This window comes from Callospermophilus lateralis, unplaced genomic scaffold (genome assembly GCF_048772815.1).
Source record: "Callospermophilus lateralis isolate mCalLat2 unplaced genomic scaffold, mCalLat2.hap1 Scaffold_113, whole genome shotgun sequence".
NCBI lineage: Eukaryota > Metazoa > Chordata > Mammalia > Rodentia > Sciuridae > Callospermophilus > Callospermophilus lateralis.
The window spans coordinates 1,366,462-1,389,856 of record NW_027511570.1 but is presented as its reverse complement, the minus strand read 5'-3'; the positions used below and the strand labels follow the sequence as shown (position 1 = coordinate 1,389,856).

General features: G+C 31.4%; 1 pseudogene; it reads left to right on the top strand.

Moving 5' to 3' along the window:
* Window positions 1-6,816, top strand: part of LOC143386126 (protein SIX6OS1-like) — a 34,083-nt pseudogene extending 27,267 nt beyond the window's left edge.
* Window positions 6,817-23,395: the final 16,579 nt, after the last annotated feature.

Here is a 23,395-nt window from a genome sequence, read left to right as displayed (position 1 = left end):
TGGATATATTGATACCATTTTTGGTAGTCTTGAGATTCAGAGTATTACTGAAGATAGAAATGTTTCAGAATGGTAAAACGTCCACTTTATAAAGAAGATACAACAATCACAAATGTGTAACTGTGCCTAATAACAGCTCCAGTATACATAAAATCAAAGTTGTCAAATACTCAAGCATAGTTGGAGGTTTTTAATACCCTTTTATCAGCAATTGTTAGAATCACACAACACAATCAGATCTTCTGTAATATCTGAATACAGCATCAATCCCCTACACCATTTTTAAACACTGTATCCCACAACTGCCTCATACATGTTCTTTTCAAGTGCTAATAGTACATTCACCAAGATCAACTATATTATGGGCTATAATAAGAGTAAAAGAATTTAAAAGCATTGGAATTAGAGTGTGTTAAATTAGAACTCAGTAACAATAAGATATCTAGAAAAATCCTAAATATGTAGGTCATGAATCATAAGAGAAGTCAGAAAACATTTTGAGCTGAATTATCATGAAAATTCAGTTTATCAAAAATTGTGGGATGCTGCCAAAGCCAGAGCAAAACTATAACTTTAAATAATTTAGTTAGTTAATAACTTAAATAATTACTTTAATAGAAAAGAGGAAAGATTTAAAATTAATGACCTATATTGAGAAACTAGAAAAAGAGCAATAAAGCAAATCCAAAGTAGAATGAAGAAATAAAAAAGACGACATAACTGAAATAGAACAAATAAATAAATAAGAATAAACAAAACCAAAGATTGTACTTTAAAATAATTGACAGAATTGATACATTCCCATCTAGATTGACAGAGAAGGAAAGATAGTTATTAAACATGAGAGAATATCATTACAAATCCTATATATTATGAAATAGATGGGTGAAGGGAACTTCACTTTTTACACATTAAAACATCCCCATATAAACTTAGACTAATCAAAATGGTGTGATATAAAGATTGAAAGAATGATATTTGGTATGGGTTAAATAGTCTTGATACAAAAGAATTTAGAATATGATAAAGGTGAGACCACACAGGGATAAATTAGACACTCAACTTACACTGTATACCAGTAAATTTACAGATGAATTAAAATAAATGAAAAAATATTAACCATAATATACTTCAGAGGAAATATAAGTTAACATTTACTAGACCTCAGAAGGATGGATGCCCAAAGCATAAAAGCAGTGGAAAAAGAACCAAAAGAAAAAGCAATTAAGTTAATTTCATTCAGACTTCCAAGTTAAAAAATTGGACAGGCAATATGATAACAGTATAAAAATAATTAACATCTTTATTATATTAAGACTTAAATTACTGGGCTGGAGTTGTAGCTCTGAGGTAGAGCGCTCGCCTAGCAAATGTGAGGCCCTGGGTTCGATCTCAATACCACATAAAAACAAGTAAATAAAATAAAGGCATTGTGTCCAATGACACCTAAAAAAAAATTAAAAATAAATAAATAAATAATATTAAAAGAATTTTAAAAAATTTAAAAAAGAACTTAAATTACTACCTCAGTATAGAAATGGGCAAAATCCATTTGGTGAGTAGTCCTCTGAAAAAGAAAATTAAATTACATAATTTATGGTAAAAAAGTTTTTCTCATTAATTGTTAAAGAAATATGATTCTGTGCTTAAATGTTTTAAGTGTGGTGTTTATAATTAGAAAAATCAAAACAACCTAAATGTTCAAAATAAATGAATAATTGAATAGTACAGTATGTCTATATGGAGGAATATTATACTGCCACAAAGAGGTTTCAGAAGAATAGCAACATGGTCATATGGTAATATTAAGATAAAAAAAGGACAAAAAACTAAACCATCATGAAAACATTTTTAAAAGCCCATCTTACTGAGAAAATAGACTTTTTTTTGGCAGCAAAATTTGATCTGAATGGACATGAAGCTGTCAGCATCCTTTTACTTTTATAGTCAGAAAAGCAGTACTGAGACCCTGATTTGTTAAAGGCCTTCAGAATCAAGCAAGTTTTATTAGAATGTAATGTTATAGTAAGATCCTGAAGCAGGAATTATCCTTAGTGCAATGCATATTGGCTATTAATTCTTTATCTATTAGTATAGTAAAATTAGTAGGCCTTATTTTAATAAGTAAATGACAGCTTTTGAAGACAGAACACTCCCCCCACCTCTCTTCAGTTTTGGAGATTGAACCCAGGGCCTAACATATTCTAGGCAAGCACTGTACCACTGAGCTACATCCCCAGCCTAAAAATACAACTTTTTTTTTTTTTTAAAAGTACACTAATGTGCTGTATAGAATATTGCTATATGCTTACTCTAATGCTGCATATTAGAAGTACCAGGCTTTGGATTCAAATACAAATGCTGTGTATGTTTTTCTACTGGTTTGACAAGTAATATTTTATGGAAATTATTTTCCAGCTTAATGAACATTATTCTGAAGTAAATCTAAATCCTCCCTCATCACAACAAGGAATTGGTAAGTGATTTACTACTTACAAAAACATGCTAACTTTCCCCCTTGGTATTTTAGTTTGTTTCTAATAGATTTTTCTAGGCATTCAGTTAATTCTTTAAAAAATTACTCTTGACTTCTGTACTATTCACTGCTTTTATTTTTAGCAATTTAGCTTGATTTTTTTCACTGCATTGACAACACTTGCTTTCTCCAAGATTACTAATAACTTCTCAATTTTCAAACATTATGAATATTTGGCATTGTTTATCATATTCAGTCCCTTTGCAGCATGATATAGTTGACTGTTCACATCTTCTTTCTGGACTCTTTGCATTTCTTCCTATCTCTCTGTGCTTACTTTTTATTGCATTTTCTTTCTTTTATTCTTTTATCTGTTCAAAATATAAATAAGTGTGTGTATATATTATATTGTTTTATCAATTACTACTTTGGTTTTGATGATAGAACAGTGGACAAACATGCAAAATTCTCATAGGGTTTCTGTCCCACTAGAGTGGGAGAGACTGAAGATAAGACAAGTCAATATAGAATATATCAAGTGGTACATTAAACAACAATTTTTATGGGTTTGAATGGCAACTGATCATATGTTGTGATTTTTAATTCAGTATTTAATTTATTCTATAGCTAACAAGGATGATGCCAAGGTTTGACAATACTGTAAGAATTTATTGAAATGTGAATGGCTTAATAAGAGGAGGAATAAGAAATAACATAGGTACAATATCTTTTGTCTCATTGAGAGGCTCATCAGATACCCAAGTAATAATCTTACTTCTGCCACCTCATCCATGTGAAAGATTTCAGGCATCTGTGGATAAGTTATATTGCATGTAGGTTGCCTTGACACACAAAAGCTGCAGCCTCAGTTTTCAGCAGGCTCTTAAAGAAATCTAGTCATGAGGCCCAAGACCTATACAACTCTTATAATTCAGGTGTAGTTTCACACAGAACTGTAGACAAGTAATGCTGTAGACTCAGCATTCCGTATCTACCTTAATTCTGTATTTTCTAAGGAGACAGTGCTGTGAGAAATCAGACTCCAAGATCATTCTTCCAAGTGGGTCTGAATCAGTCTAGGCTTGAGGTTAACTCTGTACTTACTGGTTGTAATTAATAATATAAATAAAGGTAAAGCAGAATAAGGCGAATAAGAAGAACTTGGATTGAGAAGGCAGTTGCTGTGTTACGAGAGAGTCAGAGAAGGCAATCATTAAGAGGTGACATTTGAGGAAAGACATGAAGGAGGTGCAGTACAAGCTACTGGGAAAAGCTTTTCAAAGTGAAGGATGAAAAGTTGAGATAGGCACATACTCAGTATGTTCAATGAACAGCAGGTAAATTGGTATAACTGGAATGGAATAAGGAAGGAGCAATTATGTAGGAAGATTAAATCAGAGAGGTTGGAGAGGAAGCAAATCATGGGACCTATAGACTGTTCAGATCTTTGGAAAGTAAGATGGGAAACCATTGGAGGGTTTTGAGCAAAGGACTGAAATTATCTAACCGGCTTTTAAAAGATTACTGTCTGCTATATGGGGAACAAATAATGGAAATGAGTGAAAACAGATTAGGAAGCTATTAAAATAATACAAGTAAGAATTGGTGATGGCTAAGATAATGATAGTAGAATTGGTAAGAAGGAATGGCATTTTGGTTGTCAATTTTTCTGAAGATAGATCTGGAAGAATTTGTCTATCACCTTTAAGGATGAGAAGGAAACAAGGATGATGCCAAGATCTTGACAACAATAACTGTAAGAATTAAGTTGTAATGAAAATCTTTTTATATCTAAGATATCTTTTAACATTAAAAACTCACCATATCTGAAATCAAATTTGTTCTTTTAATGTCCCTAATGTTATCTCCATTATTGTGGTGGCCAAAATTCAGTAATAATTTTAACTTCTCCTTGTGACTGTGACTAAATTCAGCTAATCAAGTTTTATCAGTTATTCCTCTGAAGTACTTATTTCCTTTTTCTATATTAATCAAAACTGTTATATTTCAAACTCTAATAACTCTTCACAGTGCTACTGCAGTCATATCTTAATTGGTCTTTTCATCTTCTTAGCTTACCCATAAATCACAGTTTAAATGATCTTCCTCATGCCTAATGTTGATTTTGTAATTGCACTAATCAGATGCCTTTGGTGGCTCTCCATCAACTCAAATTATTTTCCTACTTTTCTAACCTAGCTCCAACATACCTTTCAAGCCCTTTCCCTTGTAAGAATTACTCATGCTTTGGCTAGACTGAAGAACATAGTGTCAGATAAGCTATATTTTCTTATCTGCTTTTTTTCTTCTTGTAATCTCCAACTTCCATCCCTAACCATCTTTCAAGTTCTCTTCCAAAAAAACTTTATTTTCCCCTCAACCTTGCATTCCAGAAAGACCTCTTTTTCACTTTTGTGAATATTATTTCTTCTTCTTCTTCTTCTTCTTCTTCTTCTTCTTCTTCTTCTTCTTCTTCTTCTTCTTCTTTTTTGTAGTGCTGGGGATTGAATCCAAGGCCTGTGCATGTGAGGCAAGCACTCTACCAACTTAGCTATATCCCCAACCCCTTTTTTATACTTTTAAATATTCTACCTCCTATCATTTATTATTTGTATGTGTGTGTGTGTATATATATATATATATATATATATATATATATATATATATATAGAGAGAGAGAGAGAGAGAGAGAGAGAGAGAGAGAAAGAGAGAGATACTCTCTGGATTTTTGTTTCTTTAAGGGCAAAGACCTGTTATATTCACTTCTGAATTCCTCACAGCACCTAGAATCCTGCCTTGCATAGCAATCTATATTTATTTACAGTGAACATAGTTTTATGAAGCCCACATATAATCTTCTGAAATTAAAAAATAAAATCAAATTTATTTATGCAAAAAGTGATTCAACATTTTAGTTTTTTCTGGATCTATGTCTAAATTTTCTTTTTAAGATTTATGGGTATGTGCTGAAGACAGTAGAATGAGAAAGGGAGAGAAACAAAACACAACTGTCTGGTAATCAGTCCATCCAGTCAGTCAGCCATTTTAATTGCTAGTTGGCTTATTTAGAGTAAAATAACTGAGATATTAAAAAATATAAGAAAACTTCAAAGTGTTACAAAGTAATTTCTTTTGCTTAATGTACTAGTTGATCAGTTCTCTATGGAAAAAATATTAGGTGCCTTAGAAGACTTGTTTTAGGTAAATCTTTCATTTATTGTAGAGTTAATAATAATTGATTTTAAATTTAAGATGTTGACAAATTTAATATTTATAGTTTTAAATAATATAATGATGAAAACAGTATTTTTCTTTAGTGGAAATTCAGAGAGTCAAACACCAAATAATTCTATACATAAAGTTGATTTTTGAACAATGCTATGAGTGTATATTGTAGTCGGTCAATAAATAATGGTTGGATAAGTTTGACTTATGCAATGTCTCTCAGATCTAACATTTTTTCTCTCCATTTCCATTGTTATGATGGTATAGGTAAGGTCAATTTTCACCATCTCTTTGCTGGACAATAGAGTTTTTTCCTTTTGGTTTTCTCCACTTCTAGACACTTCTGTTCCAGCCTTTCTACACATCTCTCCTGAAGAATCCTTATAAAACAATTTATTTAATATCATATTATATTTGATAATGCTTAATGTTTTCCTGTTGTCTACTAAATAAAGTCCTGATTCTCTAGTGAGACATTCAACTGTCTTTCCAAGCTCATCTTCATTAATTCCTGCTTAATATATCATTATTATTTCTCAATATCTTGCCAAGTTGAGCTGATTTCTGTTACTCTAATAATTCCTATGCCTATTTCTGGGCCTCTGTGCTAGTCTCTTCATTTGAAGTGTTTTACTACACCTTCTACCACATATAGTAGTTCTTTATTTACTTGAGTTCATATTACTTACAAGTTGGGTTTATGTTTGAGTCTGTTTATCCTTCCATAGTGTCAAAAATAATGCCTCCCATGTGAGAAGAATACATTTAAATATCTGTTAAACAGGTAAATAATTCAGTGGTACTGTATTTATTGTATACATTATATTGTAATCCTCTAGGTTATATGCATTCTATATAACATGGATAGCATGATCTTGTAATATTTGTCTTCCTCAGGAAATTTATTTGGGAAACCAGAAGGAGAAGACACCTTTACATTTTCTTTTTCATAAGACACTTCAGCTCATACATTTGGTACTGGAAAAGATGATTTTAGTTTTCCCTTTTCTTTTGAACAGGATCAAACAATACCTTCTTCTTCATTAAAAGGTTTTTCATCTTCTTCACAAAATACGGCACAATTTACTTTTTTTGAACTAGTTATTAATTTTTGAATGATTTTAATATTTTATAATCATCTAGGGCATAAATTTACATTACTACCAAAAACTGAAGATACTCCTTTTTTGGTGATGAGATGAAATGGTTTACCATAGTGAAATTATTTGATTATATTAATTTAAATATTTAATATTTTTTATTTATAACATTAGCTAGTCATTTATTTTGGTTTTGATTTTGCAAGGCATACCCAGGCAGAACTTTTGTTAATCTGTAAAATTTGATACTTCTTCCATTACTTTTTATTATAAATATAAATCTGTTTATTCCTGGAGTCCAAATTTCATTGTTAATGGTATTTTAGTTGTTTTCATAAGAAGAAGAATTCCTGAGGTCATCAGAAGACTTTTTAGTGGCAACTGTTTAAAATTAGTGCTCGGGTATACTATAGCAACTAAACATTTTTTTTTTTACAATTACTGGGTTTCACTTATGCATCAGTATTCCAGAATTTGAATAATCTAATAATCATTTGAGAGGATTTATTATTGACAGTGAATTAAATCTCTGTTGTTTTCTCTTAAATACAACAAATAGTAAATTTCTAATTTTATCAGTTATGTTTTCTATCTTTAATGGAAGAAAATTATATGAGAAAGACTATTTTCTGAAAATTGAGTTGTTGTTATCAATGGTGTTCCTGCTTTTTGTTTAAACCTTTTTTGAAGAACATATAAAACTTTATTCCCTGTCTTCAACAGAAAACAATTTCATACTTATATTTTGTGTTTTCAATTAATTATATATAACTTAAATCAAGATGTTTAAAATTTTCTGAAATTATGTAAATATTGTACAGTATCTTGTATTTTGTGCTTTTTAAATTGGTTGTAATGTCAAGTAATAAAGAGTATAAAACCATATTTGATGTGTAACTGCTGTCACATTTTTAAACCTTACTTCTTCTGATTCCCCTTCTTTCCCACATCTGGTCAAACTGATAAGAAAATCTAGGGGCTCTCTCCTTTGGTGTCAGTAACAAGTGTACAAGAACTCTCACCCCACCTTCACTCCTAACCACCTTAAAAACCCATGAGCAGTCTCTTTTCTTAGGCCAATTTCAGATCAATATGGAGGCCTGCCCTCCCCTCCCCATAAAATCTTGTTATGTGAGTAGAAAATCTTTTCATATCCTATTTGAATGGGAATGTGTGGCATCATCAGTCTCAATATGCAAACCACATTTTGGGTGAGAGTCTATACTGTTTCATCAGATATCCAAAACATCACAATTGTGTTAAATTAAACCTTCCCAAAGACTTGTAAAAAAGGCTAATCTAACTAATGATAATATTTTTAAAACTTTAGACTTTGTTAAGGAAAAAAATCCCACAAATCTTCAACTGATTGGAATATTAAAATTTGAGTTAAAAAGCTGAAATTTGGGGCTGGGGCTATAGCTCAGTGGCAGAGTAGTTATCTAACCTGAAAGGCACTCGGTTTGATCCTTAGCAACACATAAAAATAAGCAAACAAAGGCGTTCTGTCCATATACAATTATAATTTTTTTTAAGCTGAAGTTTTTCTTTTCATATTAGGTATTTGTTTTATAACCCCATGATTTAATTAATTGGTGGTTTTGATATAATAAAGAAATTCACAATATATGAGAAAGGAGAAAAAAAGTTGAAATTGGTTTATTTGTTGTTTATTAAGAAATTCAAAACTGGTTTTAGCCTTGAGTGACTCAGTGAGTCTATGGTTTATTTTTACTTCAGAGTAATATCTAGCACAGTAGTGTAGTTAAATAATGCATCAATAATTGGCAGAAAATAAATATTTTTGGTTTTTGTTCTGCAGTACTAGGCCCTGCACATGCTAGGCAAGTTTTCTTCCTCTGAGCTACAAACCAGCCTCTAAAATCAGTACTTTAAAATATCTATAGTGCATATGGCAACTTGGGAGAATATAAAATGTCTGGAAAACATAGTCCTACATTCAGGTAACAACTAGTTGAAATTGTTGTTTTTTAATACTTTTTAGATATAAGTGGACACAATATTTTTATTTCATTTTTTATGTTGTGCTGAGGATCAAACCCAGTTCCTCACACATGCTAGGTGAGTGTTCTGAGCCACAACCCAAGCACTAGGTGGCAGTGTTATGGAATTTTTATCCTCCAGTTTGTGTTTAATATGACAGAAAAAAAAGTGTCACTGACACTTTGTAATGAAATGCTTATTCTTTTCCTCTCTTTGTCTTTTATAGAAACAGATACTTACTTGATTGTCTTTGAGTCGGGATTCCCTCTTGTGGACTTTACAAGATGATATGTCCTCTTGTCACTCATGTAACTCTCATACTTTCTCCTTGGTCAGGGGTTTCTGATGTATCCATAGCTATCATGTCCACATAATTTTGGAGTGTATAGCCCATTTGTGTCTCTGTGTCCTCTTCTGACAAAAGCGAGCAGTGTGAAATATGGTGTGAAGATTATCTGGTGAGTAATTGGATGCCCTGGAGCTGAAAGAAATCTCTTGGAACACCCTTCACTTAAGTCTATCATTTTTTTTTTCTTTGACTATTGAAAATACTGCTATGTGATAATGGACATGCAGTCATTTATTTGACTTCCTCATTCTAACTTCTTGAAATTCTACCCAGAATTAATGTAATCATGTTATGTGTTAGCTCTGTTTTAAATAGTTCAAGGAGTCTACATGATTTTCCCAAATGAGTTTTCTAAATTTACATTTTTACCAACAGTGTACAAGGATTTCTTTTTTTCTATATCCATAATTTCTTGACTCATTTTTATTATTAAATTATTGACAAAACTGTTCTCCTTTTTAGTGTAGGCACTGGGGATTGAACTCAGATGCACTAAACCACTGAGCCACATTCCCAGCCCTAATTTGTATTTTATTTAGAGACAGGGTCTCACTGAGTTGCTTAGTGCCTCACTTTTCTTGAGGCTGGCTTTGAATTGCGGGTCCTCCTGCCTCAACTTCCCAAACTGTTTGGATTACAGGCATGTGCAACCATGCCTGGTGGCAAAAGCTACTCTAATAGTGGTGTTTAGTATACAAGTGTCCACTGTTTGGCTAGTGCATAAAATTCATGTTTGAAGATTGTAGAGTCCAATCTGTCAAGTGGCCACAGAGAGAGTGTGTAGAAAATCTTTTCTGGGAATTAACAGATATCTGTGCTTTCTAACCTCTTCTCTGAACTACTGGTTGGGATTTTAGCAGACCATAGACATGCTTACAAACCAATAGAAGACCTCGGGTTTTGATCTAGTAGATATTTGCATATGATCAGTAAGCTTTACTCCCAGAACTTTGAGGGCTTGAAATGTCTTTCTATTTGTGGTCCCCCTGCCTAAGCCTTATACTTTTTTTTTCAGAGTGTTTGGTTATATATGAGGAAAATAGTTTTTTGTCCATTGAGTGGAACATGTTAAAAGATTAGATGGTCAGTGAAGAAAACGTTTTTCTCCTGGGAAAAATTGGCAGTCATAGAATTTTTAGAAAGGCAAGCTGGAGATTGGAGTTCTTTGTGTGTTGAACACACACAAATGCATAAACCAAATCTTTTGTGATTAACTTCTCTCTCCTGATCTCAGGGTTTAAGCACATGGATGCCCTTGCATGGACATAGATAACTATCACTTTTTCTGGGTTCTTAGCACTTATTAATGTCAAGATCCTTCTTCAGCACAAGCAAAATTAAGCTGTAAGCACAAAAACTATTTAGAGGTATTGTGTTATATATATGGTCGCAATCTTTCTCTTTTCAGGGTGATACTGGCTGTTGGTAATTCTGTTCCAATTACATAGTACAATGCCTAAGGCTGAACTGAGGCCCAAGTTTACCCTAGCTTTTTAAAATCATCAAGTGGCAGGTACTTTCCCAGCTATTCAATTTATATAAATCTTTCAACTCATTTTTTTACTTTGCCTAAGAGGAACTTGAAACAATATTTGCATTCAATGTATCCATGGATGGCAAGAGAGTCAGTAGCTCCTATTCTTTTATATTCCCAAGATTGCCCTCACTTAAAATATGCCTTTTATTATTGGGCTGCAATTTGAACCCAGTGCCTTGCATATTGTATACAAAAACTATACCAGTAAATTCTGCCCTGTAGTTGATTTTCCTTTAGGTTTGGCCATGTCATCCTTTCACATGTGGTGAGTTTCTTAAGGTGTTTAGATTTATGTTGGCCTTTCAATTTTTATTAAATAAACATTGAGTTTTACAGACATATACATTCATTTATGGATATTGTTTTGTATTATGATTCTTTGGTTTTTATTATTGAAAAATAAGTTCTTTTTTTTATTTTTTTTTATTCAAAACATTACAAAGATTTCAGAATCACATCGGTTACACATCCACATTTTTACATAATACCATAATAGTAACTGTTGTATTCTGCTACCTTTCCTATCCTCTACTATCCCCCCTCCCCTCCCCTCCCATCTTCTCTCTCTACCCCATCTACTGTAATTCATTTCTCTTCTTATTTTTTTCCCATTCCCCTCACAAACTCTTATATGTAATTTTGCATAACAATGAGGGTCTCCTTTCATTTCCAAGCAATTTCCCTTTTCTCTCCCTTTCCCTCCCACTTCATGACTCTGCTTAATGTTAATCTTTTCCTCCTGCTCTTCCTCCCTGCTCTGTTCTTGGTTGCTCTCATTATATCAAAGAAGACATTTGGCATTTGTTTTTTAGGGATTGGCTAGCTTCACTTAGCATAATCTGCTCTAGTGCCATCCATTTCCCTGCAAATTCCATTTAATTCAGAATTTGAGTGCTAATTTTATGTATAACATTTAACATTCCAGATAAATTTTAGAATTTTGCTCTGGTCACTTCTTCCATAAAAGTAAAATATGTTAACATTTTAATGAGGTGATGTTTGAGATTTAGGGGGAATTTTACATCTTGGTAATGATGAGTTTTATCATGTACACAATAGTGAGTATAATCAAGTCTTTTATATGTATATATTTATTTTCTCAAACTCTACATATTTTTAAATATGTATGCAAGCAAAATATTACATATATGTTACATCTACATAAAACTATTTGATGATTTACATATTTGTCAAACTGGATATATTATGATAAAATGGGTTCTGGAAATCATTTTCCTCACTTTATTCTTATATCTTTCTCAATGTACATTGCCTTTTCTTCATGTTTTGGGTTTTATCTGTTTGGACCAATACTGTCATATCTTTATATGTTATCATGGTTCAGATGTGCAGTAATTTTTATAAGCATATGCTTCTGTTGGGGAATAAACATGTATTTTCAATAGCCAGGTTCTTTGAAAAAATAACAATTTTTACTTCCTCTTTAGTTAATGAAAATTTGTTTCATGTGTTTACTGATACTATTTAATTTTGTCTCACAGTTATTATTTTATTTGTTATTTCCTAATTTCTAATGCTATTGAGATATCTTATGATTATTTAACACTTATGTTTCCTTTTGAAAGATGTATATTGAAATATGTTTCTTTTCTTTTTTGGTTCTGGGAATTGAATCCTGAGGCACTTAACCACTGAAAAATATCCTAGATCTCTTTAAATATTTTCATTTTACTCACAATCTCACTTAATTGCTTAGGTCCTCACTAAATTTCTGAGACTGTATTTGAACTCACAATTCTTCTTCCTGAGTATCCCAAGCTGCTAATATTATAGGAATATTCTACTATGTATATATAGCTTTTATGTTCTCTTCCTTGGTGTCTCAGTTTTTGACATTCTTTAAATTATTATTTACTTTTTTGTTATCCAGTTTTAAAATCAGGAATGCGTAACTACTGTGTAACATCCCCTCCTCTTTTTATTTTATTTATTTTTAAATTTTAAGGCAATGTCTCTAATTTGCTTATGGCCTGAATGAATTGCTAAGGCTACCTTTAAACTTGGGATTCTCTTGCCCTAGCTTCCTTTTCTATTTTTCACATGTGAGGCATACATTTTGTCATATGTGAGGCAATTAGTTTTTCCAAATTTGTTACTTCAGTTGGTACCGTTTAATGGTATCATAACTATAAATTACATTTTAATATTTCCCTGTTTTGTTATGGAAACATTATATAACTTGAAAACAAACAACCATATTCATGTATTTATTATTGTTATTATTATGATTATTATTATTTTATTTTGGATGATTAAAGAAAGGTTTGCCATACTACTCAGGTACAATTGCGTCCTTTCTAAAGTTTATTTTAAGAATCTCTCTATAATGCTTAAGCATTTAAAAAATATTTTTAGTTGTAGAAAGACACAATAACTTTATTTTATTTATTTATTTTTATGTGGTGCTGAGGATCAAACCCAGTGCCTTACACATGCTAGACAAGTGCTCTACCAACTGAGTTACAGCCCCAGCCCTGAAGATGAAGTTTATCTTGCAATTCTTCTTACTTTTCTTACCAAGTAGCTGGTATTACAGTCACCCACCACTATATAAATTGTATAAATCCCTTTCTTGTAAAAGTTTTTGCATATCTTATATTTTTCTTTTATATTAAAAGTATTATTTTACCAATGAATGATTTATTATGTCTTACCAGGAAATAATACAATGACTTTTTTGTTATGCAGATATTCCATTGTTTTAGCAGCTTTCTTTGAAAAGGATATCATTTCTTCTCCTTTATGGCAGTAAAGTATCTGTCTTTCATCATTGTATAAGTGGTGAGAGCCTTTTTAAGTTTTCTGTCTTTAATTCCACAGGGCTAATTATTTGTCTCATTATAAGGTCTACAGTGATTGTTATAATGTTAAATCCTAGAGTCATATGTGGCTCTATAGATTTAACATTATAAATCATATTGTTTTCATTAATGATGGACTTCATGTACAGTATAATGGCTAAATTATAATGTAGGTATGTAATGCTCTATACCATCTAGGACTGTGTTAGTACCCATCATATTAACAAAATAACAGAATCATCTTATGGTGCATTTTCCAGAATGTATCCACATCATTAAATGAAGCATCATTATACATACCATACATGTTAAATTATATAATATATAAATAATATAAAATTTTTACATGTAAAATTTACCATAGCCCTTTTAATTTTGTGTTCTCATTGCAACATTTGGTATTATTGATACTTTCTCTGCTATGTTCACTGTTAATATGTTTAAGTATTACTCCTTTGTCAGTATTTTTCTTGAGCCTCTTCCTATAAAAATTACCTTTCCCAAAATACTGATACTGATAAGTAGCTAACAAATTCTTAGTTTTATTTTGAATTTAACTCTTAATAGTGTGAATTCTTTTTTTTAACCTCAACTTAAACAAATTTTTCAGGTTTATTGATATAGTTACTATCTATCTATATCTATATCTATATCTATATCTATATCTATATCTATATCTATCTATATATATATATATTTTATGGTGCTGGTGATTGAACCCAGGGACTTGCTTGTGAGGAAAGTACTCTACCAACTGAGCTATATCCTTTGCTCTAATTACAATAAATATTTAAGCTGTATACTTTTATATATAAACTCTCTCTCTCTCTATATATATATATATATACACACACACATATCCATAAGAACAGCTCAATAATCAATTAATTAATCCATTACCCCAAAGTATTTTCTAGTACCATTTTAGTCTCTCCCTTAAGTTCTTCCCCACCACCTTTCATGAAATTAAGTTGATATTATGTAACAATGCAAATAATTGAACAGCATCAAAACTATACAGATCAGTGAATTATTACAAAGAGAATAAACTATGTAACTACTATTTATATTCAGAAATAGAATATTAATGATGGTACATAGAACAGCTTCATGTCTTTTTGCTTTCACTATACCCTCCAGTCACCCTAGTGGTATCTTCCACTTTTTCTTCCAACTAATTGCTTAAAAATATTATTATTTTTTAAAAGAAAACAAAACACAGAATTGGGAACATCTACTCATTTAATTATTTTAAAAGTGTAGATTATGTAGCTAATTGTGTAGGAAACCAAACCTTATGCCAATCATGCTTGATTCTTTGTTGGTGGAGCAAATTGGAGAGTTATCAAGGAGTCAGAATATAGAGGGGTTGGGACATTAAGAATTCAATTATAAAAATTTATCAGAGTATAAGTATTGGTTGGATTGGTTGAAGAAAAAAAAGAGATTGGGTATGAGTTACCAGAGACAACCTGAGGAATATCAAATGGCACAGATACAGAAGTGGAGCAAAAGCAGATTGAAGTTGGATGAGCAGTGCCTGAAGAAGAAGAAATTACAAGTCTTGAGAGAAAAAAGTGTCACATCTCCAGTAGAACTCTAAGATCAAGAAGCCAGGTGTGTGGCATACTTGTTTGATTTCACCATTACACCATTAAGTTTTGGCTTTTAGGAATTTCCATATATGAGGCCACTGGCATACATATTATACTGCTACAATAGATTCTCTCTTCTCCCACTTGTGATCAGCCTTTTTCTTATCTAATACACCCTTAGCCATTTTTTTCTTTCTCCTGAGATCCATTTTCTGGTTCCTTCACCAATTTTTTCTTCTTCTTTGTCAAGTTTACCTTTACTTCCATTGTCTTCTCTTTTAGATACTTGATTCTCACCTATGCCACATTCCACATTCCCTATGCTTTTCTCTGACATTTTTGTGCTACTGGGCATAGTTTCATGGGAAACTTGGTTACCAGGGCCCTAACTTAGAGGGACTAGACAGTGGAAGGTAATAGCAGATTCAGTCTCTTTTGGTGGTGAAAGCAGAAGTGGCAGCCACCTGTTGGAACATTAAGAATATTTTGGTGTCAAAGAGTAGAACTGATGACAAATTAAGGTATGCCTACGTAGATAGTACCAAACCAATTTTCCACAAGTCTCTAAAAGTTTACATGGCAAAAAATAAAAGGATTTGACAATTACAAACAATTAACATGTTTGTAATTTTATTCTTCCTAAAAAGAGGGGAGGGGAGGGGGGATAGTAGGGGATAGTAATGGTAGCAGAATACAACAGTCATTAACATGCCATTATGTAAAAATGTGAGTGTGTAACCGATGTGATTCTGCAATTTGTATTTGGGGTATAAATGGGAGTTCATAACCCAATTGAGGCAAATGTATGAAAGATGATATATCATGAGCTCTGTAATGTTTTGAACAATCAATAAAAAAAATAGAGATAATTCTGCCAAATTTCCTCATCAAATGTGTTTTTATTTTCAAAGATTGGAGGATTTCTTTATTGTTTCTGTCTTCTATTTAATTGAGAACAGGGAATTTGCTCATTCCTGTTTCATTTACTTCTTGTGCTGATGTATGTATTTGTGTCTGTTTTGTAGTCTTTTTTGTTGTTGTTGTTTCTGAGTTGTATGTTTGTGAGATTCCCAATAATGTTTTTAATATGGTGAAAGTAAGGTACATGCAGTTTCTTCCTTGTGTCTCTTGCTTTATTAATATTTTTCTTTTCCCAAATGAGAAAAAACAGAGCTTAAAAGGTATATATTTTCAAGGTCACAAAAAAGAAGTGTGTAAATATAGGAAAAATTTTATGAAATGGAAAGGCCAACAAAGCATTTGCAATTGGCCTTCTGATTAATGTATATAATGTGGTGAATTTCTGACTGTTATCTGAAGTGAGTTCTCATTGTGTAGATAAAAATTTGAGAGTCAAGACTTATGTTTAGTATGTCCACATAAAACTGTTTTTCATATTTAATGTGTCTTAGAGTTGTGACCAGGGGTATTAAATTATCTCTGTGGTCCTTATTGTGTAGTGTTTAGTGACTTTGAAACCATTCTTGAATTTACTTTTGTGACTTAAAAAAAACTGAGAGAAAAATAACCTGTAAAACATAAAACAATCAGTATAAAGTATAATATATCCTGTTGTTTAAATGGTATTTCAGGCTATAAATAATGACATTGAAAATTTATACTTAGGACTATGTGGTACATAGGAAAGAAAATTTAACAAAAATCTTCATATCCACTAATATTGTAGCAAATATGTCACTGATAAGATTACATAATTTGCTACTATTATCTATTGAATTCTGTATGTGTTATATCATTGTCAAAGTTTTACCACACTGCTAATTTTATAATATATTAGAAATCTTTTTTTGTACTATTGATTAAACCTAGGTACACTTAAACACTGAGCCACATCCTGAGTTCCTCCACCCTTTTAATATTTCTATTAGAAAGTGTTTTACTGAGTAGCTTAGAGCATTGCTAAGTAATAGAGGAAGTATTTGTCCTTGGGATCATCCTGCTTAATCCTCAAAAGTCACTGGAATTATAGGTGTGTACCACCATGGCTGGCAGATATTAGCAATCTTACGAATAATACTTTTGATCTTTGTTTTATAACAATCTATGATTATTTTGTACAAAAATTATACAGTATATTTTGGGATGTATAATAGGTAGAAAAACAGTAGTTGCACAAAGGATACAAGAAAAGGATACAGTCTATAATAAGATTTTTATTTTGTATTTAGTAATATCATATAATACTGATTTTAATTGAAATGATAATATAGAAATTGTAATCCTCATAGTAACCAGTAAAAATAAAATGCAGTGTCATTGAAATACAAATAATTATTTGTTTAAAAATATTGATGAACCCACTACTCCTAATGGTCGAAAATAAGAAATAACTCAGATTTTCTTGAATGTTGAAATAAAAAAAATATAGTGCACATATAAAACACAAGAGCAGTCATCAATACAAATGAAGACATTACTTAAGCACACATGCTTGTTGACTCTCACAGGTACTGTACAGTTCAGAAGTTGTATTTAAATTATATTGCATGAAGTCAGGCAAAATAAAATTATGGTTAAATATCCACTATAGTAACATCCTTCTGGGAACACAAAGTTGCATGAATAAGAAAATATTTTTTTTGGAATGATGTAAATATTTTCTGCTTAAAAACAGTGAAAGATTTATCATTCTATTTTTCAAAACTGTATAATTAATATCTATGGATTCAAGACCAGTACATATGACTTCACAACAAAAAAATATAAGGAGGGGGGGCTGGTCTATTTTAGGAAATAAGTACAAGCATAGAAAAACTTAAAATGGCATGTAATAAGCAGGTATTAATTCTGGGTAACAGATATAATATTCACTTTATTTATATGCATTTTACATTTATGTAATAAAACATTTTCATCTAGTTATTAAGAACCTCTTTGCTCTTTAGGATCATAGATGAAGAAAATGATTTAGTCTGTCTTGAGCAAGCCTGATTCAAAATGTGTTTACTTTTGTAAAATATCTGAATCTTCACATACATTTTTGTGTGTTTGTTTACGTGCATAATACTTCAATGGAAATTTTTTAAAGTTATGTCTGTGAAATTATTCAGTATCTCAGAATACTAGCACAGAATACTAACAACTATTTTTTATTTTATTCAAATTTCAAATTGATTCACTTTAGATTTTTATATTTTATTATTCTCGGGCATTTCTCCATGTTCTAACACTTGAAGTTCTCCATGTTCTAACACGTGAAGTCATATGTATGTGTGTGTGTGTGTGTGTGTGTATGTGTGTATTTACTTATTTATTTTGTAGTGAAGTTGTATTCAGCAACAATTTGGAAAATATAATATTTTATTCATTTATTTTTCTTCTGAGTACAGGGGATGGAATTAAATATCACTTTACCATTGAGCTTTATATATATATAAAATTTTGATATGGCACCTTACTATGTTGCCAATCCTGTCATTGTACCTGCAATCCAGCTTTATAAGATTCCTTCATTGCAAGAAATACTGGCATGAACCACAACAAATTACTTAACACATTTTCTGTAATAATATTTTCCAATTAAATTTTTTTAAATTGATATGGTTCATGAACAAGGCACTTAGAACTGTGTCCTGTATCTTGTGTATTCTAAATAATTTTTAACTGTATTGAGTGGACAAAAGTGACTATCAAAGATCAACGTCTGAAAAGGATATCAATAATACAATGCAGGGGCTCTAGTTTGAATTAACTGCCCTATAATATTTCATGTACTAAAGGCTTGGTCCCCAGGGTGTTGTATTTAGTGGAAGCTTTACAAGGTAAAGCACAGTGGGAATCATTTAGTTCATTGTAGAGTATGTACTTGAAAGGTATTTTTTTTTAGTTTTCTGTTTCCATGTGCTCCTGCCATAATGTACTCACTCACCTCAAACATAAAGCTGTAATACCAAATACACTTATCATTTATCAAGAAGAATCTCCAAAACTTTTACTCAAAATAAAGGTTTCTCTTTAATGTGATTATCACAGGTATTTTTCATAGTTAGAAAAACCTGACTGACAAATTGGGTGAGTCTGAAAGGCCAAAGTCATGAGCATATATCTTATGTGTCTTTGCAACTCATTCAACAAAATATGTTAATTTAAAGCACTAGCTTTTAGTTTTGCTACAAATAATAATTCCTTTCAAATTTTTCAAAAACACTGATGACTGAGTTCATATCCAAGGATATGGATTCCATTGTTTTAATGCAATTTGGTTTTTGAAAATTGAAGAGCACTTTAAGTGACAGTACACTTAAAGTGTTCTTAGCCAGAACTAAGAACCATTGTTTCACAATTGAAAATGCATTAGCTCTTTGTGGTTTCCATGTATGCTGTGTTGATTTGTCCACTTCAGCCTTTCATGCGGGGGTTTATAAAAAACAAATTTGTCCATGTTAAAAAAATAAAAGAATGATTTTCTTGTATCCTCAAGTGTTTAGTCAAACTGTTGGTGAAAAAAAATATGTTTTCTCAGTAGACCTGTCTTGTTCTCTTGCTTTCATATCAAGAAATTCTTTCATTAGAACAATGTCTAGGTTTATCTATGTTAAAACTCATAAGTAAACTAGAAGGAATAAAGAAAAAGAATGAACTCAGTTGCAGACATAGTGTGTGTTATTCACATTTTTACTATTATCTCATGATGAGAAATAAAAATGGATAATTTGACTTTCATTTTCAAAACATAGCCCAAATCTGTTTACCCAAATTATTCCCCATTTAGAAAATAAAACAAAAGAAAACAAAACAAAAAGAATGAAATATTTGAGTGTTCTCTTGAAAATGTTTGAATACTAAAAATGTAGTAAGGGATATGAAGCTAAAAAAATTTTTGCTTCTCTAGCAGAGAAGTTCCTGAATTCCTAAAAAAGTTGCAGTGTGTGTGTGTGTGTGTGTGTGTGTGTGTGTGTGTGTTGTGTGGTGTTAGAGATTGAACCCAGGGTCTTGTGAATTCAAGGCAAGCACTCTACCAATTGAACTAAATCAACAGCCTTAGAAAAGTTGCATAGTTACTTTGGCCTAGAAAAATCTTTGAGTTAATGAGGCAGGCAATTGTGATTCTGAGTTCAAAACCTTACGAGCCTCTTAGTACCTGTGGTATTGTACAATTTTATTAACTTAGAATAGGAATACAATTGTGTTCTAAAAGAAAAGGAAAATAAAAAGGTATGAAATGCAAAAACATCTCCAGTTTCATATCCTTTCCTGCATCCAGGCCCTTGATAATATTTTTATAGCTGTCTTTTTCAACAGGCAGAATCTGTTTGTCAAGATGTAAATAAAATTGGTTATTACATTAGAGCCAGTAGAAGACAGACAATATGGAAGTTTACTGGTATGGTGCCTAGACTTAAGTGTCTTGAATTCTTCCTGTTATTATCTTTTTAAACCTCACCATCTCAAGAAGGAGAAGTTCATATTAGGCTTATGAAGGAGAAGAAGCTATATAAATGAGAGTGAAAAGATCACAGAGGACAGCTATTTCTCTTCAAGGCACAGGGTAACAAAGTCAAATAAGAGAGCATGTGCTTGAAAAAATCCTGGTGAATTCAGAATAGCTCAGATTAACACAGCCTAATTGGTCTTACTCACAAAATGTTCATTTGAATCATGAATTAGTTTGCAGGTTGTTTGTAATACTTTATAGCTCATCAACAAAATGCATTCAATACAAACAGGAAACCAGAATTTAAAACATGCTGATTTCAAGTAAACTGAATAGAATTAGGCATGCATGAAGCACTCAATTCATTTTTTTAACTTGATATTTTGCTCTCAGCTTATTAAAAGTTACATGAAAGGGAATGCATGGATGGTTTTAATGCCACTGAACACTATACAGTAAAAAGTGCAGAAAGCCATTAATATCCCTGGTGACAACTCTCAGACAAGTTGAAGATGGAAAACAGTCCTATGTTAACACAGTCAAGTTAAGTCTTGGCTCTCAATTATTTTTATCTACACATATGAAAACTCATCTTATTAAAAATTCAAGAAAAAGTCACCACCATATTCATACTGATCACAAGCCCAAAATATAAGCTCTATTAATTTATACATTTCTTCTCATTTTTCCAACTTTTGAACATTTCATTTTGGATGACCTTGAAAGTGTCCAGTTTGCAAACTATGGTATTTCTCATTTGAAGAAAGAATAAAACAAAGATAGCAAAAGACACAAGGAAGATACAATATTTTTTACTTGGACAGGAATAAAAATGTTATATTTTTATTATTATAACACAAGATTAATTTCAAAGGGTTAGCAAAGCCACACTCTCTCTAGAGGTTCTAGGAAAAAATTCATTCTAGCTCCTGGTGACTTCTAGAATTTTTTGACTTGTTGTCAAAAATGTTTATGGAACATGATAATATCCCAACAGATATCAAGAAAAGCAAATAACACTAGCATAATTGGGAGTCAAGGATCAGAGAAGAAGAAGGTGGAAGAATAGGCAAACTAAAAAGAGCAGAAGAAAAAATAGTACTGAAGAAGGAGAATTGATCTGAGAAGAAACAAGAAACTACTTAAGATGTATAAGATGCAGGGATAAATAGGTTGCTCTCAGTTGAAAAAAAAGAAAATATTGTGAAAGCATAATGCTTATTCCAGTGGGCTCATATTTAGAAATTCCAAAAACCAGGAGTTAATGGTCCAATCAAACAAGTGTGCCACATACCTGGCTCCCTGCTCTTACAGCTCTACAAGAAATTCCACAATTTTTTTCCTCTCAAGTTTTTTAAATTTTTTTTCCTCCAGCCACTGCTCATCCAACTTATATCTGCTGTTGCTCCTTGCTCCACTTCCTGACCTATTCCCTCTGATCTCCCCGAGCTTGTCTTTAGTAATGCTTACCCATTCTTGTTTTTCTTCAACCCATCCCACCAAATTGTATTCTCTGGTAACCTCTCATAAAATCACTATTAATGCCCCAACCCCTCTTTATTCTGGTTTCTGTATCACCCTTAGATTTTCTGTAGTAACAAAGCATCAAGTATGATTATCAGGTTTGGTTTTCTACACAATGAGCTACCTTTTTTGTATAATTCAATAAATATATGGTCACAATTATTATTTTTTGTTTGTTTTTTGTTTCATTTTCAAAAATAATAGTTCTTTAAAAGAACTAGTTGTACAAAACTAATGTGTTGCCTTAGTGAGACCCGATGGTATAGTGAAAGCAAGAGTACCTGTAGGTATTATCTGTAGCATAATTAATGTTCTATTTATTGATATAAATATTAGTTCCATTGTATTTTACCTTTTAATAATTCATTATAGTTTTTATGCTGGTTCATTATTTGAGTTGGTTAATAATATTGAATTCATTAAATAAAAGGTAAGTGGGGAAGAGCAGAAAAGATTTAGAAAAATACCAGAACATACATTGGGATGTTGGTTATATTAATTATGTTGATTATTGAGCTGGTGTTATGGATGTGTTCAAATGTCAAAAGATAATACATAAACCTTAAATATGTTTGGTAATCATATCAATAACACTGAAAAATGTGTAATGTGTCTAGGTTGAGGTTAAAAATAAATCACACATATAAATAATAAATTTAAAAGAAAACAGAATTCATTCACTAAATATCTGTCTCAATATTTTGATAAAGGAAATGTTTATAAAAAGGCAAGTAGAGAAAAAATACACAGAAAATGAGCAACATTTCAAATAATAACAATGAACATACCATTGAAAGTATCAGGAATGACAGGTATTTCATATAGACAATAAATAAATTGAAAGAGTTCTGGTAAATTTTACAAGTAAACATTGCATACTATTTATATTTTGTGATTCAACATGTATGGTTATATATAATGATGGCTAAATTAATGATGGGGATACATTCTAAAAAATGCATCATAAGTATATTCTTTTATTTAGCAAAAGATACAGGTTATTGACACATTACTTGATGGCATAAACCCCTACATACCTAGATTATATTGTAACCATCAGTGCAATGAATTCTAGTACCGATATAAAATATTATGCCATATATAACTATAAGATTTAACATTATAGCAATCTGTATAGACCTCTAATGAGATAAAAAAATTTTCCTTTGGAAATAAAGAGAGAATACTTAAAAAAACACACAGCCATTTGGACAATGAAATATAAAAACTGCATTGAAATATATTACAAGGGCTGGGGATGTGGCTCAAGTGGTAGTGCACTTGCCTGGCATGCGTGCGGCCTGGGTTTGATCCTCAGCACCACATACAAAACAAAGATGTTCTGTCTGCCAAAAAATAAAAAATAAA